We start from the raw sequence: 6,000 nt of genomic DNA, 5'->3' as shown, positions 1-6,000 counted from the left end.
GTAGACTGGATAAATTTCATTTATTATAATCAACAATGATGTGTTAACTATACAAAGGATGCTGTTAAGGGAATCGCAGAACAGTTAAGGTCTACCAGCCAAATGGCATGGGGAAACAGGATTGCTCTTGACATGATGTTAGCTGAAAAGGGTGGTGTTTGTGTAGTGATTAAGACCCAATGCTGTACTTTCATTCCAAATAACACAGCTCTAGATGGAAGTATCACAAGAGCCTTACAGGGACTTAAGGCCCTATCTAATGAACTAGCCAAAAATTCAGGAATAAATAACCCCATTTCAAACTGGTCAGAGAACTGGTTTGGCAAATGGAAGGACACTTTGGCATCAGTCCTCAGTTCCCTGGTAGTGGTATTAGATATGCTTCTTGCAGGATGTTGTGTTATACCCTGTGTTCGAGGACTTGTGCAAAGGCTTGTAAATACCACCCTCACTAACCTATCTCCAACTCCTCTTCCACCCTATCCAGAGAAATTACTTCTATTGGAAGACCAAGCCGAACAATGAAGCAAAGACCTATTAGATAAGTTTGAAGAAGAATTATGAAATAAAAAGAGAAGGGAATTGTGAAAGATGAGAAAGTTCTTCTTCAAAGTTTCTATGTTAGACTACATTATAAGAAGTTACAATCTATTGCTCTATGGCCATTATCTGCTATGCATAAACATTTACCCATGCATATATATTCTCTAAATCAGCTACATCTTAAATTAGCTACCTTGACTCACTCCAGCATGTCTGAACAGAGCTGGGCAAGCTCCAAACTCTGGTGCATGCCATTCCTTATTTGGAAGCCCTCCTGACCTTCTCCTGACTAGCTTCAGCTTCTTCCCTGTCTTCTTCCTTGTCTTCCTTCCCCTTTATTCAGGAAGTTTCCAAGTTTTTAGCCAATCAGGTCAAGCATAGAATATGAGGTCCCATTCTGGCCAATGGAAATTGGACACAGCAGTAGGGCAGTTGCATCAGGTTATGAAAGTTATAAATGTCCCTGTCTCCTTTGTTTAGGTGTGGTCTCATGACAAGACTGCTGGTGAGTTGCACCCTTTCTGCAGAAAGTAAATTATCCATTATGAGCAATCCATTATCTTGGTGTGGGTTCTTCCTGATGTTATAAACTCATTTCCAACAAGTTGGAGAATCAAAATTTTGCTATTGTTAGCAAACACAGATTCAATGAACTCTTCCTATCCATAAACAATTTATTTCAATTTGGAGGCCAAAAAACCCCACACAAAACCCCTCATATTGGGTTTAGTGATGTCAAATTATAGCTAAAACTATATTAATTATCGGGGCCCTTATTTTTGCCTAGATTTCTTTAAAATAGCTTTTAGTCAAATTTTTCATGGATTTTTCACATTTTTCAGGTGTAAATATTCACAGAAATACTCTAATATGGTCATACAATCCTTGTATGGTAATTTTCAATTATCTGGTACTATATTTGCAGAACAGTAAAAACTTTTATAGAAACTCCCTTAAAAATATCTCAAAGTACAAAAAATGTAATCCTCTTAGTCCTACTTAAAAATGTATTGGTAATACATTTATTCAAATGGAAGTGATAACGTCTAAAGCTATAAAAACACTTTGTAAGTGCTTGACTTTCATTTATGTAGAAGATGCATTCTTATGTTTTAGAACCCATGCCTCCTTGCAGCCGTCTTCCACTGGCTCAGGGACAGTAAAGGGGTTTCCACTCACAGGCCAACTGATTAACAGAGAGTGGCAGTCTGGGAGGCAGTGTTGAGAGGGATGTTAAAGTTGCACCTGGAGTTAATGTGCAAAACCATCACAATTGGTTAGTCATGATTTTTTTATGTGCACAGAGAGTCAGTGGATTTGTGGCATGTTCTAGGGGTTTGCTATCACTGTCACTCCTGATAGGAGCTGATATCTGAATTTTGGGCCAAGTATGAAGGGAAGATACTAACATTTGAGTGTTTCTACAAATACAAGTAAGGTAGCAATGACAGCATTGCCAGGAAACTCATTTTCTTAGAAGTAGGTATAATGCTAATTCTCTGAAAAAAAGTTATCAGATGAATAAAAATGAGTTTCTAATCTCTTAAACTATGTAACAGTGAAAGAATGAAATCACTGACCAAATGGGAGATGAAAGAGACAGAAGATGTGAAAGAAACTGTGAAGCCAGAATCTGCTTCTATTTTGTCTTTTAACTGGAAAGGCCACAATATTCAGCTCTTATCCAAGATGTGCAAAAACAACTATTACAACAACAAAAACCTGGCTGCCTCATTTATAGTAACGTGGCCAAAAAGAAAATCTAAAAGATATTTAAGAAGTTTTTGTAAGCTACTCTGCAGCTTGAAAAGATTCATTCGTATTCCTTTAGATTAACTCACACATGGAAAAATAGTCCAAGAAATAAGACTTAGCACCACAGCGAGGAAAGATGGGAGATTGTAATTTCTCAAGGGAATGTATCTGTCCTTAGATATAATCTTTATTTCTTGGCAAAGAAAAACTAGCATGGTAGATTTTCCAACTTCTTTAATAACATAAGATGCAAGCCATGTCTTGACTTATGGCAAGTATTTTATTAGGTCCTGGGTTCCCTTAGGCCATTAATTTTGGCTGTCCCAAGGCCATTGTTTGCCAGGAGTATTTAAACTGGTTGGAGATAATTATATGAAGAGGATTGCCAGTCAAAATAGGCCTGGCTTCATGGGGGTGCAAATTTTGTAGTTATACAGAGCCCTGTACTTAGATGAACTCAGTGCATGGAAGGACTTCACCCTTGGTTTGATGCTACATTGTCACCATCCTGAGATTCTTAATAACTTTAGAACAAAGGTTCCCTCATTTTTCTTTTACATTGGGCCCTACAACTTATGTAGCTAAACATGTTAGTTTAGGCCTGCTGTCTGTGAGTTTTAGCCATGTTGCTGTGCGGTCTTTGCATGTTTTGCACATGTGGTTTCCACATTGCAAGTTTTTTCTATGCCACAAGCATGTTTTTTGCATGTTTTAAACATGTTTGTGCATTCTCTGATTGCTCCAGGCATGTTGCTTGCAATTAGTATACATGTTATTGGCATTGCATACTATATGTGTGTTTAAGGCATGCTGTTCACATGTTTGCAAGTTTTTGATACATCGTTTCATGCTCTTTGCATGTTTTAGTGCACGTAGTATGCATTTTGTATGTGTGTAGTGCACATGTGGTATGCATGTGGCATGCATGTAGTATGCATGCAGTGTGCAGAGTATGCATGTTGTACATATGTAGTGTGCATGTTGTGCACATGGTATGTGCATGCATGTAGTGCACACAGCATGCAAGTTGTATGCATGTAGCAGGCATGTCACACACATGCAGCATGCATGTAGTACACAATTGGTACACATTGTATGAATGTATCTGTGCATGTTGTACGTAGTAGGCATGTAGTGTGTGTTTTTTCCATGTTGCCTTTACGTTGTGGGCATGCTGTTTTTCCCCATGTCGTTTGTATGTTGTGGCCATGCTGTATGCAAGTAGTATGCATTTTGTTCACATGGAGTATGCATGCGTACATATTGTTTGCATGTAGTGTGCATCTGGCATGCATACATTTAGAATGCATATACTACATGTTTGGATATAGTTTGCATGTTTTGCACGTGGCATGGATGCTGTATGCATGTATGCATGTCATGAATATGTTGCAGGCATGTTGTATGCAGTAGTATGCATGTAGCATGCATGTTGTAGGTGTGTTGTATGCATTTAGTATGCATGTTTTGTGCCTGTAGTGCATTTTGGGGCATAGTTCACACATGTAGTATGCATGCTGTAGGCATATATCATGCATTAAACATGCATGATGTGCACATACATGCAGTTGTATGCATGCAGTATGTGTGTGCTATGTATGTTGTGTGTTTTCTGTATGTTGCATACATGTATGCATTTTCTATGCATTTTATTAGTGTATTATGTATGCTTGGTATGTAATGTGCATGTTGTATGCATGTTTTAAACATGCTGCATACATGTTGTATACATGTGCTATGGTTATTTGCTGCACCCATCCACCCGTCATCTAGGTTTTAAGTGACACATGCATTAGGTATTTGTCCTAATTCTATCCCTCCCCTGACCTCAGGTGATGCACTCACCTTGACCTCCTAAAGTGCTGGGATTATAGGCATGAGCCACCGTGCTTGGCTGGCAAAGCAGATTTAGTTACACATATATGCATGGAAGTTCCCAAAGAATTGTGACTCAAGGAGGCAGCTAGAATTGAGGGCTTATATACCATCTTAGGCTAGACAAAGGAAAGGGCTTCACTTCCGGAGGAGAGGGATAAGATGAGGGCAAGGATTTGAGGGCAGCGCAGGGAGTAAGGAGAGGAATGTTTGGTAAATAAGGGTTGTTTAGTATGTTTGTTACACAGATAAGCATCTTGTCCAGTACTAAGAGTTGTCTTTGAAGTAGTTCTTTTTTGAGTATGAGAGGAGATACCTTTAAAAATGGAAATTCATGGCCTGCTTTTCAACAAAAAGTGGGAATACAGAGAGCTAGTTACCTTCACCTCAAAACAATCCTGATACCAAACTATGTTTTGGGGAGGCATATTCTGTTCCTCTTCATGCCTTTAGTCTCCAGTTCCCCAGAAGTGAGAACTGAGACTGTGTGGCTCAAGGCCCTCACCATAAACCACAGCATTAGACTGTTTAGTCTCCAAAACTCTAGGCAAACAGACATGCTATGAGGCAGGACATTCTAGGCAACGGGCCTAGAGGTGCTCTCCCAATTGCTAAGGGCAAAGACTAGACCTTTCTTTCAGTAAAGTTCTTTGCTGCATAAGTGTAATGAGCACACCTCCCCTTACTTATCACTCAAATTCAAAATTATAATACAAATAACGACCAAGCATATTTCATTTGATAATGTGCTGGAGTAAACTCACACTGGTTCACAAAAATTAATTCTTACATTCTTAGGAATTTTGTAAGCTACTTGTTAAACACACTTTTATAAAAACTTAAGTATTATAAACCATTTTTATACATTCGATTTAAAATGAGTATAATAAATGCTCAAAACTCATCACATTTTAATCATTTCGCCGTTAATATACTCTTGGTCTTATTTATAGCTGCTGTATCTGTTTGGTGAAAATGCTGTAGAATAACGTGCTATTGTATGTATCTTCCCATTTCTCTGTTCAGTGAGGTCACATTGGTTGCATAAAATCAAACATGGTGAAAATATTTGCACCATGGAAATCAGCAACTGCTATGAATCAGGATTTTAAAAAATATTCTTTGATTTGGAGAAACATTTCTCTGCTCATTCAACTGGGACTAGCGCAGTTAAGAGTATTTTATAGGCTACAACAACATTGGAATAAATGTCTGATACTTTATTTTGAAATATAAAGTACATCTAGAGCTCTTGATCCAGATGGAATAATTTTCCTTAAAAAATTTAACTCTTCATTCACATTCGTTTGTTATAAGTCTGAGTTCGATTTAAAATGTAAATTTATACAAAGGCACTTTAGTGCTTCCTTTGACGTTTCCTATAAGTTCTAGAGGTTGTATAAGACACTAAAAGTAGCTTTTTGATTTATGTATAATTAAAGTATAAAATGTATGTTATTAAAATTACATTCAGATAAAAATAGTGTTCTTGTATACACAATAATTTCTAAGACTATGGATATTAGCTTTGCAACATTGCAGCAGTTTTCAAAGCCAGAGATTCCACTCTTTGAAGAATTCTGGCAAATCCTTGATATTAATGTGGTTCAGGACATGCTACTCCAATATATGACACCATGACATATTGAATATTTTAAGCCAAAGGAATTCAAGAAATGGCAGGTGCAGGAAGGACTTTCTGACCTTCCTATGAAGCAGGTCGTAAGACGCTCATGTGAACGGTGCCTTTCCTATCTTCTGAGGAGATTGTCTTTATTTCCAAAGCCGGAGCAATGCCCAGATAAATATGAACAAACAGGCCTTGCT

This window comes from Aotus nancymaae, unplaced genomic scaffold (genome assembly GCF_030222135.1).
Source record: "Aotus nancymaae isolate 86718 unplaced genomic scaffold, 86718_ANA_hifiasm-v0.15.2.pri h1tg000016l, whole genome shotgun sequence".
NCBI lineage: Eukaryota > Metazoa > Chordata > Mammalia > Primates > Aotidae > Aotus > Aotus nancymaae.
Note: the sequence above shows the minus strand (reverse complement) of the source record.